General features: G+C 33.6%; 1 protein-coding gene across 1 annotated transcript in view; it reads right to left on the bottom strand.

The window, feature by feature from the left end:
* Positions 1 to 19,487, bottom strand: part of LOC126892422 (heterogeneous nuclear ribonucleoprotein C) — a 2,215,671-nt gene that overhangs the window by 1,011,436 nt on the left and 1,184,748 nt on the right. The gene's annotated exons all lie outside the window — the stretch shown is intronic.

The raw sequence follows: 19,487 nt of genomic DNA on the forward strand, positions 1-19,487 counted from the left end.
TATAATCCAATTAACGATTATTCCCGAAATGGTTTATGTAGTTGTAGTGGCTACGATGCTAAATTTGATCTGGCAACGGGCAATTCGAGTTCATTTACCGGCCATCTCAATATTTTTTTTCAATCTCTTTCGAATAGAAAAAAATCTAGTGTACATTCGATGGACACTAGATCATTTGGGAGATAATGCAACAAAGGTGACCATTTATAAAGCTTAACGTGTAATCGAGGAGCATTGCATTCAACTTCATATATTTAATTTATAAATAACTTTGAAAAACTCCTGATACAAGAATAAAAAACCGCTAAACGCCGTAAAAATGAGTGGCGCATACAATATTCCAGCTACAAAAGATCTGATATGAATATTACGTGGCGCGAAAATGTATTTTCATTTTGATGCAAAACAAAATCCTAGTTTTATTTTAAAAGATTTTTCCATAATATTTGCTAAATTTGAAGTAAACGCGCCATAAAAGAGTTTCAAAATTCAAACTGTATCAAAGTTACTCTTTTGTGGCGCGTTTACTTTAAATTTAGCAAATATTATGGAAAGATCTTTTACAATAAAACTAGAATTTTGTTTTGTATTAAAATGAAAATAAATTTTCGCGCCACGTAATATTCATATCAAATATTTTGTAGCTGGAATATTGTATGCGCCACTCATTTTTACGGAGTTTAGCGGTTTTTTATTCTTGTACAATTATACAAATTAAAAACGGCTAAATATTGCACATAGCTGACTGCTTTAATATTAGTCTCTTTTTACTCATTTCCGTAATCACGGTGAAGAATAATAAATATGTTACAATTCACTAAGCGCATTATTGTGAATTTCGGTTTCAAGGTAAAACTTATTATTGTACTTACAGAATTTTTCTTTACAATCTAACTGGAGCGCCAAATCGCTACTTAGGGATCTTTCAAACAATACGTAGTAAACATAAACGTAGATCGAGGTTAAGAGTTATCAATATCTGATAACGAGAGTGAAGAAGACGAGTGAAATTAAAAGGTTTTTTTAAAACGTCCAATCACAATTTTTTTTTTTTTTTCGATTTATTGTGTATATTCGCAGTTTTAGTTCCCTTATAGGTTAGACAATTTGTTTTCATTTTAACATTTTGTTACTTATTTCTTTCATTTTCAATCTCAAAGTCTTTATACTTTATGGAGACCAATTCATTAAATTAACAATATCCAATTATTGTTAGGAGTTAGACAGGGAGACACTATCTCTCCAAAATTATTTACTCTTGCATTAGAAGATATGTTCAAGAAGATAAATTGGGAACAACGTGAAATTAAGATCGATGGCAGATTTTTAAGTCATCCAATATTTGCCGATGATATAGTACTCATAAGCAACAATACAGAAGAACTAGTGTACATGCTAAAGGAGCTTAAACAAGAATCTGAAAAAGTCGGTTTAAAAATGAACTTGAATAAAACAAAAGTGATGACAAATCAAGATATCACAATCGACTTTGTTGGAAGTGAGATCGAAAGTGTCGAAGAGAATATGTACCTAGGTCACACGATCAAATTAGGCAAACAGAATCAAACGGCAGAAATATCTAAAAGAATCCGAATGACTTGGGCAACAGTAGGAAAACTCAGTGATGTGTTGAAAAACAAAAAGATACCAATACGTCTAAAGAAAAGGGTATTAACCAGTTGTATTCTACCAGTTATGACCTAAGGAATGGAGACGATGACACTTAGAGTCAGCGGTATCAGCCAATAGATTGAGAACGACACAAAGGGTGATCGAACGAGCTATATTAGGAGTATATCTGAGGGAACGTATAAGAAATGAAGACGTGCGAAGCACGATGAAGGTGGAAGATGTGGACGAGAAACATTGTGCATTGGAGACCACGCGAGCACAGTCGTAGTAGAGGAAGACCACAAAAACGATAGCTAGAGGACATCAAAGCAAAAAAGTGGAGAAACTAGCACCAAATAGCACAAGACAGAGAAGAATTGAGAACACATGGGGAGGCTTTTGTCCAGGAGTGGATGCAAACAGGCTGCAGAAGAAGAAGAATTATTGTGTTCATAGAAAATCTCATCAAGTACAAAAATTAATCTAATATTTAATAAATAATAGTTCCTGTGACGTAACATGGCATTACAATATCTGTTTTTATTCACTCTTTAAAGTTGCAAGAAAAAAATTCCAATGTTGAAGTCAGGTGAATTGAAAAAACTGTTTGCTTCTTTAAATCGATTTTACTCCACTTTCTGAAAAATGTAGTTAGTGTGTTTTACTTCTAATAGGTAAATTATTATTTTTGAGGTTGCCAAGTACCTAAATTAAAATTTAAACATTCAATTTCAAGATTCCGAGGTGCTTATTTCCACTTAGACCGTTGTTCTTTAAATGTTAATATGCGCATTAACTCCACTATTAAACCCCAGCTCCGTCCACGTGTCGCACTATACCAGGGGTGGCCAAATTGTGGCTCGCGAGCCCCATGTGGCTCTTTGAAGGGTTATTTGTGGCTCTCAATAAATGTACCTGAATTACTGTTAATTTTTCTTTTTGAAATTACTGACAATATCTTAAATGTCTTAAATTACTGACAATAAATAAAAAATACTGCATGAGTGTAACATCGGGACTTAGACAAGAAGACCCCTTATCACTGTTGATGTAATAAGTAAAATATCATCTGAGCTACCACTGCTGACAGGGGGATCAAAACTATTGCTGGCCTTTGCGCATGATCTAGGTCCTAGGTGCAGTCGCTCATTCTACAAGAGACGTGAAAGAGATGTTTTCACAACTCAAGGAAGAAACGGGTAGTCTGGGCCTTCAAATAAATGAAAAGAAGACGAAATACATGCTAGTAACCAAAAATCCAAGGCCAAGAGTTAGGTAGAACATATCACTATTAATGACCACAACTTCGAAGTAGTAAAAGAGTTTAAATATCTATAGGGGCGGTAATTTCAGATGACAACCACATATAAAAAAAGGTTTCAGCAAGGATAGCTGCGTGAAATAGAGCTTTATAATCCCTATAATCATTATTAAGAGTAAACAGTAGCGATCAACAGGTAGCAAAAACGCGTTCCAAGATTGCGGCTGTAATTTTGAATATTTTTTTGAGATATTTGGCACACGTATTCGTAATATAATAAAGAATGGCGGTACAGAGCCCAATTTGAAAAATATATTAATCTGTGGAAATTACTCTGTCATTAAATACAATATTAAAAAAAAGAGCCTATACCGCATCTAAGAAGAATAAAATAATACACTTTCTTCAAATAAACTTTTTTATCCGATGCCTAGATTTTGTGTCATTTTGGAACTACTAAAATTTTTTATTTCATTAGTAGTTCCAAAATGACACAAAATCTAGGCATCGGATAAAAAGTTTATTTGAAGAACGTGTATTTTTTTGTTCTTCTTAATGGCGGTACAGGCTCGTTTTTTTAATATTGTATTTAATTACAGAGTAATTTCCACATATTAACATATTTTTCAAATTGGGCTCTGTACCGCCATTCTTTATTATATTACGAATACGTGTGCCAAATATCTCGAAAAAATATTCAAAATTACAGCCGCAATCTTTGAACGCGTTTTGGCTACCTGTTGATCGCTACTGTATCACCTTAAGATCTAAGCTGCTAAAAAGACACTCTAAATTAAGACTGTACATGCCAGTTATTCGACCAATTGTTACATAATATGGAACTTAAACATGGACTCTACATCAGCGGGAAATAAATAAGCTGCTGGTATTTGAAAGGAAAGTTCTCAGAATGATATTTGGCCTTCAAAGAGATGAATTGACAGGAGAGTGGAGAAAGCGCCGCACAGCTGAATTGGTGACTGTGTATGGTACTGAAAGTGAAAACATCCTCAGACATATAAAAGCTAACACAAAATGGGCCGGTCATGTGGTAAGATCAGAGGAAGAGAGAGTGTTAAGGTCAGTGTTTTTTGAGAAATGGTAGAAGATCAGTTGGCCGTCCCGGAAAGAGATGGAAGGATGATGAATAATCTAAGTATCCTGAATTACTAAAGGCTCCTTGTAGAATTATTTGCTTATTTGAAACAAAGATGTGAACCATTTTATTTCACTTTAAAATTCGTGAAATCCAAACGGTGAGAGAAAAACTTTAACTTTTTTACACTTTCTAAATAATTGTTTAATTGCGGCTCGCAAAAAATTTCAAATTTTGAAAAATGGCTCGGACTATCCTAAAGCTTGGCCACCCCTGCACTATACGATTGGCGTATTTAACAAGCACATTGGCAATTATTAATTAAATAAATAAATTATTAAAAATTTTACTAGTAATAAATTATATCATTAATAAATGTCAAGTATTTGTTGGAAATCTTTAGCATTAGTACGTATATTGTACGACTCGCCGGAGAGGCGCGACGGCTTTTAACAATCGAGTGGACGCGCATAATTAACAACTAAAAAACAACGGTTTATATTGAAATAAGCCTCGATTACACATCAGAATCATAGAACTGAATGTTCAAACTTCAATTTAGACATTTGGCAACCTCAAAAATAACAAATTGCATATGAGTTCTCCAGCCTCGAAAATGCGTATTTTCGCTTTTACGCATAAGAGGGGTGTGAGGGGACTTTTGGTTAGCACTGTATATAAAAATCTACGGGTGTCATCGTTTCTTATAGTATCGTTCTTATAATAGGGACAGAAATAATTTTATTAATAATATTTTTATATTTCATTCAATAATATTCATATTATTTTATCTAATAAAATTAGCAAATTTTGTCGCATATCTCTTTCAAACTTACATATCAAGAACAAATAGGAGTTAAAATAAATAATATTTTCCTCATGAAATATTGTCTAGCACCTCTTTTTCTTTAATAGCGAACACGACCAAATGCTGAACCGTTTCCATCTGTGGTTTGAAATATTTATTTTCTTCCATTTATTCCCATTTATTATTTATATTATAATGCCAAAATAGAGTGCATCCAAGCAATTGTTGTTACAATATTTACCATTTAATCGCTACACTGACGTAGAGTGACCAAATTATTATCAAATGTCACCTAAGTTGGTAATTAGAACATTACATTCAAACTTTAGATATTCATATTCGCCGGTCCGGAAAAAGAATGACGTAACTGCAAAAAGTAAAATTCTTCAGGAGTGCAAAAAATATTTTTAAGTGTTTATTTTAATATAGGTAGGGATTAAAGAGTTTAGGGATTAGTCCAGGAGCGTCAAAAGAACGTTTATACTTACAACAATTACGTTAATTTTTATCTCCATTGATTAGAATTTCATTATTTTAACTTAATCCCTCCATTTCAACCCTATCTGCAGTTGCGTTATTGTTCATTTTAAAATTTTTAAATATCTAGTTAAAATAGTGATGAATTGAAGATTAATCGTTCAGGAGTATCGGTATGACATTTATTCTTACAATGATGGCTTTTGTTTTCATGCCTATTTCTTCGAATGTCATTATGTTAATTTAATCCCCACATTTTCAGCCCTCTCTACAGTTGTGTGATTGTTCATCTTAAATTTTTTCTGTACGAAAAAACGTTTTTTAAGTATTTAGTATGGCGTTAAATCTTAAGACGATGGCTATTAGTTTCATCCCTATTAGTTCGAATTTCATTGTCTTAATTTAATCCCACCATTTTCAACCCCATTTACAGTTGCGTCGATATGCATCTGAAACAAGGTCTAGAATAGCGCGTATTTCAATAACGACGCAACTACCCTGTAGGGGCTCAACACATAGGTACAGTTCTGTCGTTTTTGTATCATCTGTACACAGTATTTTAAAAGTTAATTAATACGCAATAAACAGGAATTGACAAAATTTGCAGTTACGTCATTGTTCTTTTGGGAAGAAGAATAATATACTTTTTAATATAGATACTCATCATATTTTATGACTAATTTTTTTATAATATAATTATGGTAGGAGAGTCCAAGCGGGGATTTGTGCAGTTACTCGAGCGCGTCAGATTATTACATGGGGAGAAACATTGTACCCTGAAAATGTACCTCTACCATATATTGGTTCTGAATGCAGGGGAATTGGTTAAGTGGGGACCGAAAAAAAAAATCTAACTTAAGAAAAACTCGAAATCGTCAGATTAAGATAAAGTTCTTCTTCTTCAGGTTCCTTCCCCTATCGGAGGTTAAAAATCATCATCGCTATTTTAATTTTATTGGCCGCACTTGACACATTGGCCGAGTTGACATATTCTGTAGCCATTGCAATTTGTTTCTTCGTGTATCGTTCCTTTGCCGTTTCCGATTAGGAAACGGAAACTTTTTAGATATCTTTCTTTTCCCAGTTGTGCGTCTGCGTCTCCCGGTATCAGTAGCATGTCTTTTTTTTTGTTATATTTATTTTATTTAGCGTATAGCTACATCACAGGTTCATATATATTCATATATGTAAATTACAAACAACAGTAAATACAAAAATATTCTACAAACAAACATCTAGATTATAAATATATTCGATTGACTCTTTTGTAGCAACCAGGACATCCGAAGGGTTGCCGTTATAGAATCTAATAGGGCATTCCTCTACCATGTGTTTTACTGTTTGCCTTTCGGCGCCGCAGTCGCAATTTGGTGATTGTATTTTTCCCCATCTGAAAGGTGAGTCGGAACATCTGCCACAGTTCGTCCTTATTCTATTGAGTGTGGTCCAAATTCGTCTCGGTTGGTTGAAGCCCTCAGGTTTGCTTGTAATACATGGCATGTTCCAGTTAGCTGGTGCAGCGTTATTCTCCCATTGTTCTCTCCACCGTTCAGTTACATTAAAGTTTTGATCTACTAGCCTTTTTGCTGTTTTTAGAGGCGGGTGTCTTGAACGGAGCATATTTATGTCTCTGGCGGAAGTTCGGGACATGTACATGGGAGCGGAGCTCAGGATCAGTATTGATTTTTGTAAATTCTCTGACAAGGGCATGTTCCCGGCGGATGGGTGGTGGAGCTATATGACTCAAAGCTGGTAACCAGTAAGTAGGGGTGTAAAGCTAGTTCACGTCCGTAGTAGAACACTACACGTGCAGCCTGGGTAACGCTAAATGAACTAGCACAAAAGGCGCCAGACAATCTTGAATCTCCTGGCAATTCAAATATCACAGAAAATCTTTCCAGAAATGACACTTTTTGTTATATCGTCGCATGCTTTATTTAAGTTTTTATATAATTCATCTTTTTCTGTTGTATCCCATGTTTCCGTTGGAGCATATATTATGTGTATTACTGTATACTGTTTTTCCATCTTTAATCTCAGTGTGGCGGTGCCCCCGTCTATCGGATTGAACTTTATTATGTTGTTTGTTAGTATTTTATTTTCTTTAAAAGATTCAATTCCTGCCTTGTTTGTCATCTCCACTGTACAAATAATACACTATTCTTTTGTGATTTCTCCAACTCTCCTCCTGGAGATATTTAGCTGATGGAAATATGTATAGATGATTCGCATGCTATGTTCCAGAACAAATCCAATTATCCCCTTATTATCTAGATTGCGGCTCATGTGTTTGTATTTTAAAACGTTTTTATATACTTGGCTTGGTCTGTGTCACTGTCTCCACAAATTTTTTAATACATTTTAAAAATAGTTCTAGGCTACCTAGGAACCTGAAATTTTCAGAATAGCTCAGGACTAGCTAACAATTCAATATTTAACTGACATTATACAAGGTGATTTATTAGTAGGGTAATGCTCCGCAGATCCGTTATAGTAATGTATAGTGATAACAGTTAATAACAAAAATTGTAGCTAACTTTGAGCTTCACATTACAAAAGTTACAGGGTGTTAGATAACATAGTGGCAGACCAAACTTATGTTTTTTTTTAAATTGAACACCCTGTATTTTATTTTATATTCAAAATCTTCCTAATTTCTCCATTACAAAAATATAAAGTTTGGTATGTGTTACAGGGTATTTACAAAGTTATAGCCAATTTTATATGAAAATCGTAACAAGTTCAACTCCCTGTATAAAGAAAAATAAGCACAACGGCAATGGTTTATTGATGCCATGTTGTTTTATTTATTGTCAAAATTTTGATAAATGATTGATATTGCTTATTTATTTAATATTGAATACAGGGTGAGTCAAAACGCAAGTACATTATTTTCTGAGTAATTTAAATTAATGGAATACCCTGTATTTTATATCATTATCGGAAAGTACCATTACCGTACTATAATTTTTATATGATATTCCCTACGTCTAAATTTATTGGTTTTCAAGATATTTTTATTTTTCAGAGCAAATTATTAATTACGGGTCTAAATAATTCAAAACTTTAAGTAAGCCATGACTGAATTGTCTAAAATTGACAGTTGTTCTGAAGCTATTTTCTTGTGGCATTTTTACAATTTTAACTATTTATAATGGGAAATAAGCCACAATATTATTAAAAAATGATTTTTATTAAGGTTTCGACGCCCAAATCGGGTGCCGTTGTCAAAATACAAAATACTAATAACATAAACAAAAATGTTGTTGCTTAGTAAAAAAATTCTTCTAATAATTTATTTAATTTGACTCAGTTATATCGGCAATTCAGATACATATGTTACATTTTAAAGTAGAAGACTTTAAAATGATATTGCCAATATTTATGAGTTGCGTTCCTGGGACGACTTTACTGAAAGATAGTTCATTCGATTACATGAAATCAACCCCAACTCAAGAATATCCGTCACAAAAAAATCATAGCATGTGATCTGTCTTTAAAAAGACAACCAAATGCAACGGTGACATTAAAATTCTCGCGTTAGAGATCTCATAGTAAATCACGAGGGAAAACCAGGAAAAACCTCGTGATACTATCCCGACATCGTAAGTATTTGGTCTTACATTTAATTTGCTCTTAAAATTAATACCAAATTCTTACTTTACTATAATTTTGTTTAAATTATAAATAATATCAATAATACATGGATATATAAGTAATACTAAAATATAAAATATGTACTAACTCGACTATTGACTTACTAATTTATAGGATGTGGATACCCATACTGAAAGAGGAAGTCAATAGAAAGAAAATACCACAATTAGTAAGTCAATAGTCGAGTTAGTACATATTTTTTATTTTAGTATTACTTATATATCCATGTATTATTGATATTATTTATAATTTAAACAAAATTATAGCAAAGTCAGAATTTGGTATTAATTTTGAGAGTAAATTAAATGTAAGGCCAAAAACTTACGATGTCGGGATAGTATCACGAGGTTTTTCCTGGTTTTCCCTCGTGATTTACTATGAGATCTCTAACGCGAGTATTTTAATGTCACCGTTGAATTTGGTTGTCTTTTTAAAGACAGATCACATGCTATGATTTTTTTGTGACGGATATTCTTGAGTTGGGGTTGATTTCATGTAATCGAATGAACTATCTTTCAGTAAAGTCGTCCCAGGAACGCAACTCATAAATATTGGCCATATCATTTTAAAGTCTTCTACTTTAAAATGTATCATATGTATCTGAATTGCCGATATAACTGAGTCAAATTAAATAAATTATTAGAAGAATTTTTTTACTAAGCAACAACATTTTTGCTTATGTTAGTAGTATTTTGTATTTTGACAACGGCACCCGATTTGGGCGTCGAAACGTTAATAAAAATCATTTTTTAAGTCTAAAATTAGATGTGAAAAGTGCAACGTTTATTTGTGTTTGTCACGCAACAAGTCCTGTTTTAAAGATTACCATAAAAAATAATTCTTTTTTTGAAATTTCTATACTTGACAATATGTTCAGGTATAATTGCTTGAAATTTACTCCTAGTTTTTGTTTTATTTAAGGTTGTATGTAATAAATGTTAAAAAATTATAAAATAATTTTTATTTGATCTTAATCGTGTTTTACGTTTAATAAAAGCGAATTTTTTCATACACTCACGATCGTGCGTTGATAGAACATAAGCCGAGAGCGCACGAACGTGATATGTCATTTGTGACAGATTCAAACAATGAATTTTTTTTTCATCATTTTTTACAGCTTTCTTGGATACTGTATATCGTATTTATTCAAAGAGAAACTTAATTTTCACCCAAAAAAAGTTCAGGCCTGAAAGGGCTATCGTAAGTAAAAAAAATTATTTTTTGAGATAATCGGGAAAAATGTTTACTTTATAGCACTTTATATGAGTGCAAATCTAATCTAACTAAAAATTTAATTTTAACGGTATAATTCCCAAGTTAAGATACTATAATATTCGCGTATGAGGCTTATCGTTTTTGGGCAATACATTAGAAAAAATATGATAGTCTTACATCTAATTGCCGTATGCGGCAATAAATTTGGGTATCTTATATCAAAATGTGATAGTATTACACCCACAATATTTAGGAATAACGACAAAAATGCAAGAGTTTAGTTTCATATTAGCAGTGACTAAGATCAGGTTGTGTCTGCAAAATGATATCTATGATATTAAAACGTTAACAACTAAAACAGGAAAACAATTTACAGCCAATATTAATAATGAGAAGGTAATTTGGAGTAATATTAATGTGCTGCAGTGTAGAAAAGACACGTTTAAAGAAATTTTAATTAACCGATCCAACAGACGAATATCTAAATGCATCATAATAAAAGATCGAGTTCTTTTTTTAAAATGAAATGATGGCATCTCCTGAGGTAAAATATACCGGAAGTAAAATGAGCCTCCGTTCGGATCTCCGGCTGAGGACTATCTCAGGGGGAACACCATTGCAGGTTAGAAAAATCAGGATAGGGTCGTGGAATCTTCGTAGTTTTACAGGTAAGAGTCTGGAGTTAGTGGATGCGCTCAAACGAAGGAGAGTTCAAATTGTTTGCATTCAAGAAACTAGGTGGAAAGGTCAAAGAGCGAAAGAACTAGGTGAAGGTTACAAATTGTGGTATGCAGGGAGTAGTAACACTAGAAATGGAGTTGGTATAATTGCTGATAGTGAAATGAAAGATAACCTAGTGTAAGTTGTAAGAACGAGTGATAGAATGATGTCAGTGAAATTTGTAATTGATAAAGAGGTATTGAATGTTGTGTGTGTATGCTTCTCAAACAGGTCTGGGTGAGAATGAAAGAAGAGCTTTCTATGACCAATTAGGAGACGTCCTGAGTGATATTCCGTCAGAGGAGAAAGTTATAATAGGAGGTGATTTCAATGCACATGTGGGCCAAGCCAAGGCAGGATACGAACTAATAGATGGGGGATTAGGCTTTGGAACTAGAAATGAAGCTGAAGATGAGATGCTTGAATTAGCAACAGTATTGGATATGGGTATTGTTGACACATTCTTTAAAAATAGAGAAACTCAACTTATTACCTACAAAAGTGGACAACATCAATCCCAAATAGACTACTTCATGATAAGGAAAGAAGACATACGTGAATACAAGGAGTGCAAGGTAATAGTTAGTGAGACAGTAAGCCAACAACATAAGCTGCTTGTTCTGGACATCGAAGTAAAAAGTGAAACTAAACAAAAATATCGGAGAGGACCACAAACAATGAAGTGGTGGATGCTAAAAGATGAGAAAGAAGATCTATTTAGGAGAAGAATAGTAGAAAAAATATGTTGGAACATGAAAAGAAGCCCTAATATATTTTGGAGAAAAATGACCAGTAGTATTAGAGAGACTACTATTGAAATACTTGGGAAAACGCCAGGAAAAAAGTTTGAGGATAAAGAGACTGGGTGGTGGTCAAACGAAGTACAAGGAAAAATAAAAGAGAAGAGAAAATTATATAAAAAATGGCAAGAAGCCAGACCCGACACAGATCTTCAAAACTATATGGTGGCGAAAAAGGAAGCGAAAGTAGCAGTAGCAAAAACCAAAGCACAAGCGTATTCAAACCTATACGATCAACTTGACACCAGGGAAGGCGAAACGAAGATATACAACAGCCAAACAGAGAGCAAAGAACGCAAAAGGCTTTAATCAGATTAGATGTATCCGAGATGAAAATAATAAAATACTAGGTCACGAAAGGGGTGTCAAAAAGAATGGAGAAAGTACTTTGACAGCTTATTAAATGAAGAATTTGACAGACAGCCTGTAAAGTCAACGGAGACAGTAGCAGCAATGGTAACCAAAATAACAAACGAGGAAGTGGCTCAAGCGCTTTAAAAAATAAAGAAAGGAAAAGCGGTAGGACCAGATGATATCCCTGGGGAAGTATGGAGAGCATTGGAGGAGACAGGAACAAGGTGGCTAGCAGGCCTCTTTAATAGAATTATGGAGGTTGGACAAATGGCAGACGATTGGAGAAGCAGTATACTGGTACCTGTTTATAAAAACAAGGGAGATATACAACAATGTACAAACTACAGGGCTATAAAATTGCTTAGCCACACCGTGAAAATATGGGAAAGAGTAATTGATAGACGGATACGTGAAGAGACCGAAATATCCGAGAATCAGTGTGGCTTTATGCAGGGCAGATCAACAACAGATGCAATTTTCATTATAATACAGTTAATGGAAAAATACAGGAGTAAAGAAGCAGACGCTCGTATGGTATTCATTGAGCTTGAGAAAGCATATGATAGAGTTCCTCGAGAGATTCTGTAGTGGGCACTCAATAAGAAAGGAGTCCCTGGTGAATATGTAAAGATTGTGAGGGATATGTATGAGGGAGTAACGACTAGTGTTAGGACAGGTGTGGGAGACACTGATAAATTTCATGTGAAAGTAAGATTGCACCAAGGTTCTGTACTTAGTCCGTATTTATTCTCATTAATTTTGGACCAGATAACAGCGAAACTACAGGGTAACATTCCATGGTGCTTAATGTATGGTTATGATGTCGTGTTAGTAGGAAATAGTGAAAGAGACTTAGAACAAAAACTATAACAGTGGAGGCAAGGTCTGGAGGAAAAAGGTTTAAAACTTAGTAGGACAAAAACAGAGTATTTGGAATGTTTATTTAAATATGGAGTTACTACAAATAAAATGGTGTCTTTGGATGGTGAACTGATTGTAAAAAGCAATACTTTTAATTACCTGGGATCGGTATTACAGAGTAATGGAGAAATAGATGCATGCAGTAGAATTAGGGCTGGATGGATGAAATGGAAAGAAACGAGTGGTGTGTTGTGTGATAGAAAAATTCCAATGAAGGTAAAGGGAAAATTCTATAAAACGAGGAACAACGAATGCATCTGGCGGAAATGAAGACGCTTAGATGGATGAGTGGAGTGACAAAGAAGGATAAAGTTAGAAATGAGTATATTAGGGGAAGCCTAGGTGTGGCACCAATTAATGCCAAAATGAGAGAGCGTAGGTTAAGATGGTTTGGTCATGTTCAACGTCGAGACGTTAATAATCACCCAATACGAAGAATAGCTGAAGTGCATATTCCTGGAAGGAGTAGGAGAGGAAGACCAAAGAAGACCTGGGGGAGACGATAAGGCAGGACATGTTGGTAAAGGGGATTAACATTGATATGAACCAAGATAGAATTGTGTGGAGAAATGCAATTAGGGAAGCCGACCCCGCATAGGGATAAGGCAAAGAGAATGATGATGATATGATTTCAATGAAATAAATATACTTTAAAGAGTTTATTTGCATTTTATTAAATATTAAACTAATTTTAATACTTTATTAAAACAATACCAAAAATTAAAAAAAAAAGTAAGGAAAGACAACAATATGATGTGTTCCTAAGCGGTCAATAATCCAAAACATAACCGCGCTAAACACTGCTCGACTACGGTTATCGGGCAACAACCATGTAAGTCAGTGTGCTATGGCCGTAAAATTAATACCAAAATAATTATTTTGACAGATTGTACAAATAATATTAAGATTGTATTTTACTCTTCGTTTCATCATATTTTAATACTCATTATCCTATTCCCTACGAAGACAAATCCAAAGACACAAAAATTATAATAAATATAAACTAAAAAGACCAATATTTTTTTTCATACCTTATTTGCAGTGATAAATACGTAACTTGGAATATTTAGCAACTAACTTCATACTGTCTGTGTGCGCGTACTTCATACTCTCGTTTTTATAAAAGTTTAATCTCAACATTTTTCCCCATTGCGCCTAAAGAGGTATAACTTAAATAAAATTATCAGTAGTAAATACACGAGATCTCTAAAATTATCAATTTGTATCCCGAGTGACACTTTGGCAGTTTTAATTACAACCCGAAGGGGAGTGAAATTATGTCAAAGTGTCACGAGGGCAAAACAAATCGGTAATTTTTAAGAGCTTGAGTGTAATTCGATAAGATTATTTCATGAATTAAACTGTTTTAAAATATTTTAACTAATATTTTATTGATATCTTAGCCTCAATATTTGCTAAACCTATTTTTGGGTGTTCTCTGTGACAAGTTGTAAAACAGTAATTGTCATTAATGTCACTGAATGTATTTTTGCGTAGCAGCGAAGGGCATCTGACGTAATAATTTACGACGGGAAATTAGGAAAAAAAAATTTTCGGGGGTAATTACACAAGTGCATCAAAATTATCGATAATTTTTTTTTTGAAAGCGTATTCTCTAGAAACTACTACAGTTCATTTTCATATTTTGGCAAAATAGCCCTACTCTTAAGGAGGAGGGCTCTTTTGACAGACAGACAGACAGACAGACAGACAGACAGATGGACAGACGGACGTGGATAATTCAAAGTTTCCACATTTTTTCAAAATTGCGCGAAAACAATATAAAAAACAACTAATTTAGTATGTATCTAAATAAGAGTCCTATTCTTTATTCCCTAAAATCTTAAATAATTAATTGTCTATAAACAAGTCGTTCTATCCATCAAAATAAAAAATAAGCCATGTAAATTTGACGGAGCACGAATCTTTGAAGATGAATCATTTACAGTGAGTGTTTGACTTGGAAACATACCAACCATAACACAAACAACCACTTTAGATTTTTGATATAGTGTAAAAACATCTGTAAATGAAATTTTCTCTTAAATAAATAAAATGATGAAATATTGTGGGAGATGTTCTACCGGCGATTTGAAACACGCCTGCAATTTTAGTTACAACGGTACTAAATTTGGACCGGGATCAAGATTTATTTTCTTGTTTTTGGCAACAAGGATTTGTGAATAACTGCAACAAAATTGATGGGAGGAAATGCAATAACTAAGTACAAGAAAAAAATAAGAGCGTAAGCATAAATATTTTATCTAACCAAAAGCAGAGTAAAATAATGTTGAAAGCAGTTAAAAGTATACAACTGGATAAACATTTTGTCATAATAATAGAAAAAGAATACACCGGACTGCTTGTAACTATAGAAACGTAAATAGTGACATGCGGTACGTAATACCACAAGGAAACTTTACGTCAACGTAGCTAAAAGGCTAAAACATACTAAAACTGCATCAGTTGACAGTTAAGACCAGATATAACTACAAACCACTTGAAGATACACAGATGGAGTTCTAGGAATCTTTTATAAAACAGGTTTTACAGCAAAATATATTTTCGGCCGGTATTGCATACCGCATGTCAGTGGTTAAGTACATTAAGCGCCGGACTCCACTTGCGATTTTGTAGTCGCGCGATTGTTTTGTCGCGAATATTGAACACATTGTTTCAAATACAAGTCAATCCACGATTATTTAGTCTCAAATGTATTTGAAACAATGTGACCAATTTTCACGATAAAACAATCGCGCGACTACATATCGCAAGTGTAGTCCAGCGCTAACCTAACCTAAGCCATGATGGCTCGTTCGATATACTTGGTCGCGTCACCCCTACATAACGCATTTTAAGTATATTAATCTAACCTAACCTAAGAAAGAGGACTTAATCTTAACATAAATAAAACAAAATGGATGCTAGTCAGTAAAACTCAAAAACCTGCCAGACAATTGAAAATAAAGAAACCAATTAATTCAACACGTTGACTCGTATATATACCTTGGAACAGTCGTCAACTCGAAATGGGATCAAATAACCGAAATACGATCTAGAATTAAAAAGACCAAAACAACATTTAACAACATAAGAAATATATTCACCTATAGCGACATAATTATATCTCACACTAAAAATACGGCTACTAAAATGCTATGTATTTCAAGTCTTTCTGTATGGCGCAGTGGCATGGACAATAACAGAAACATTAATGAGGAAGCTGAAGGCATTCGAAATGTTTATGTAACGACGTATCTTCAAAATATCCTGGACGACTCACATCACCGACGCAGAGATATTGCGCCGAATGGGAAAACAAAAAGAAATTTCTTTCACAATTAAAAAACGGAAACTTGAATACCTCGGACATATTATGAGACCTCATAAATATCATATACTGCAACTGACAAGGTAAAATAAAGAGCAAACGCGGACCCGGAAGAAGAAGACAACCATTGCTTCAAAACTTATGCCAATGGTTTGGACTAACATCGATCGACCTATTCAGAAACGCCGCAAACAAAATTAAAATTGCTATGATGATAGTAAAAGCCCGCAACGGACAAGGCACATGAAGAAAAAGATGTCAGTGGTTAAGGGATAATTAAACGATTAAAATAAAAATTGAAGTAAATTAAAACTAGAAAAAAAGAAATAAATGATTAATTATATTTTTGTTTTAAGTTGGGGTAATTTTATAATATTGAAAACTTTCATGGAGTTTATAATTTGTTTATCTTTTAATGCCGAAAAAATATGTTCCTTATTTAACTAAACCACGCTCTGGAAAGTAGCTTTAAAAATAAACCAACTCGTGATTAAATCAAAACAAAACGATATTAATTATACATTACCCTAAAGCTATGACATTAAAATTCGATTGGAATTAAGTGTACTGTGAAACTGTCACGACCCAATGGTATTGCCTATAAAATAGAGACAATCCCCAAGGGAAAATAAGCGTATCGATTTTTTAGTTTACCTACCCCTTTATAAAAGTTGAAAATTTGCGATTAGTAGGGAAGGATTATAAAAGGAAGCTCTTAATTATTACTCGTTGGTAATGTCTGCTAATTTAGACATAAGATTGGAATAGTTGATGTGTACTTAAAAGAGTTTATAAACATCTTTTATTACTTTATATTCTTATACACTAACCGGCAAAAATTACCGGACCCTAATGTACACTTCTCTAAGAAATCATCGCAACTAAATCTGTTGTCCGATTTGAGTGATTTTTTAATATGTTAGGTATATACCGCAAACACAACACTTTTTCCCTATCTAAAAAGTGCAAAACGTCCCTAAAAAAGTTTTCACTTCACAAATTTATTTCGTCGAAGCAATGATGGTCGCTAGTTTAATAATGTTTCCCCATTGAAAAAGTGCAAAAAGTCCCTAAAGCAGTTTTCACCTCAAAAAATTAGTTCGTCGAAGCAATGACGGTCGCGACGACGGTTGCTAATCAATATTTTTCCCCATTTTAAAAGGGTACAAAGTCCCTAAAGAAGTTTTCACTTCAAAAATTTATTTTCTTCAAAGCAATGACGGTCGCTAGTTCAATACTTTTTCCCCAATTAAAAAGGCAAAACGTCCCTAAGAAAGTTTTCACTTCAAAACATTATTTCGTCGAAGTAATGACGGTCGCGATGACGGTCACTAATTCAATACTTCTTCCCCATCTAAAAAGTGCACAACGTCCCTAAAAAAGTTTTCACTTCAATAATACAGTATTGCCCAAAATAAACAGTACTGAAACTGAAACACAGATGTCTCTTTGTGCGCGCTGTCATATTCAAATTAACTAGTATAGACCTGTCAAGTAATCCTTAAACAATTAATTATTAAGGCCTAATTGTTAAAGATGATGTTAACTACAGAGGAGAAACTGTTTCTTGAGGAGCATTATTTTCGCTCATACGGAATCGGCCGACGTAATAGTGCAAGTATGCAATACGTGTCGTGTGTGATAAATTCACACAACGGTTTAATAAACGTTCTCCAAGTAGTAATTTTCAAGAACCTTTAAAATTACAGCATTACTTGGAGAACGTTTATTAAACCGTTGTGTGAATTGATCACACACGTATTGCAGACTTGCACTATTATGTCGGCCGATTCCGTATGAGCGAAAATAATGCTCCACGAGAAACAGTTTCTCCTCTGTACTTAACAACATTTTTAACAATTAGGCCTTAATAATTAATTGTTTAAGGATTACTTGACAGGTCTATACTAGTTAGTTTAAATATGACAGCGCGCACAAAGAGACATCTGTGTTTCAGTTTCAGTACTGTTTATTTTGGGCAATATTGTATTACTATTGTTATACGTAGATTATAATAATATACGTACAAAATTTATTTCGTCGAAGCGATGACGGTCGCGATGACATGACGGTCGCGAAATCAATCCTTTTTCTCCATCCCAAAATAGATTGTACATTTATTTTATATTTAAATACTTCTACACAATATATATACATACACATAATAATTATACGCACAAAATTTATTTCGCCGAAGAGATGACGGTCGCGATGACGGTCGCGAAATAAATCGTTTTTCCCCATCCTAAAATAAGTTTTACATTTATTTTAAATTTAAATACCTCTACACAATTTATATATACATGCACATAATATATAACATATTTTTTTTTGAAAATGAATCGTACCGCATGGGAAAAGTTATAGCGGACGGACTATATGTATACATACGTACAATATTTATTTCGCCGAAGCGATGACTGACGGTCGCTGACGGTCGCCAAATCAATCATTTTTCTCCATCCACAAATAGGTTTTACATTTATTTTAAATTTAAATACTTCTACACAATTTATATATTATACACATACATATTTATAATATATACGTACAATATTTATTTCGCCGAAGCGATGACGGTTGCGATTACGGTCGCAATGACGGTCGCGAATTCAATGCTTTTACCCCTATCCAAAAAGTGCACAACGTTCCTAAAGAAGTTTTCACTTGTATAAAATACTGCTCCAAATAAGATAAACTCCACCAAAGAATGGTGGAGGTACTTACAAAATCCTTCACAAACTCAATTACAAAATAATTTAACCATTAGTAACTCAAAAATAGTAAAATACTTGCTGCCATACTAATAACGAAAGAATACACTGGACTGCTTTTAACTATAGAAACGTAAACACTGATATGCGGTACGTAATACCACAAGAAAACTCAACGTCAACGTAGCTCAAAGACTAAACCATATTAAAACTGTAGCAGTTTTGAGAATGTACAGGTACACATCAATTGAAGGTACACATATTTTGGTCTAGAAATCTTATATAAAACACGTTTATAACAAAATATATCTTCGGCCAGGTATGCCATACCGCAGGTCAGTAGTTAAGGGTTAAAACTAATTACAAGATGCCATATTTAAAGAGCCCTAGCTCCTTTAGTAAGCATTTTCGGACTTGATGAATTGGGTTAAATTTTCTTAAAATTATCTGAGGAATCTCTGGTCTCCGATTTTAACGAGAGTTTTTGGACACCCTGTATATATTGTTGTAGAATTTTTTTTG

The sequence above is a fragment of the Diabrotica virgifera genome, chromosome 9 (genome assembly GCF_917563875.1).
Source record: "Diabrotica virgifera virgifera chromosome 9, PGI_DIABVI_V3a".
In the NCBI taxonomy this organism is placed as follows: domain Eukaryota; kingdom Metazoa; phylum Arthropoda; class Insecta; order Coleoptera; family Chrysomelidae; genus Diabrotica; species Diabrotica virgifera.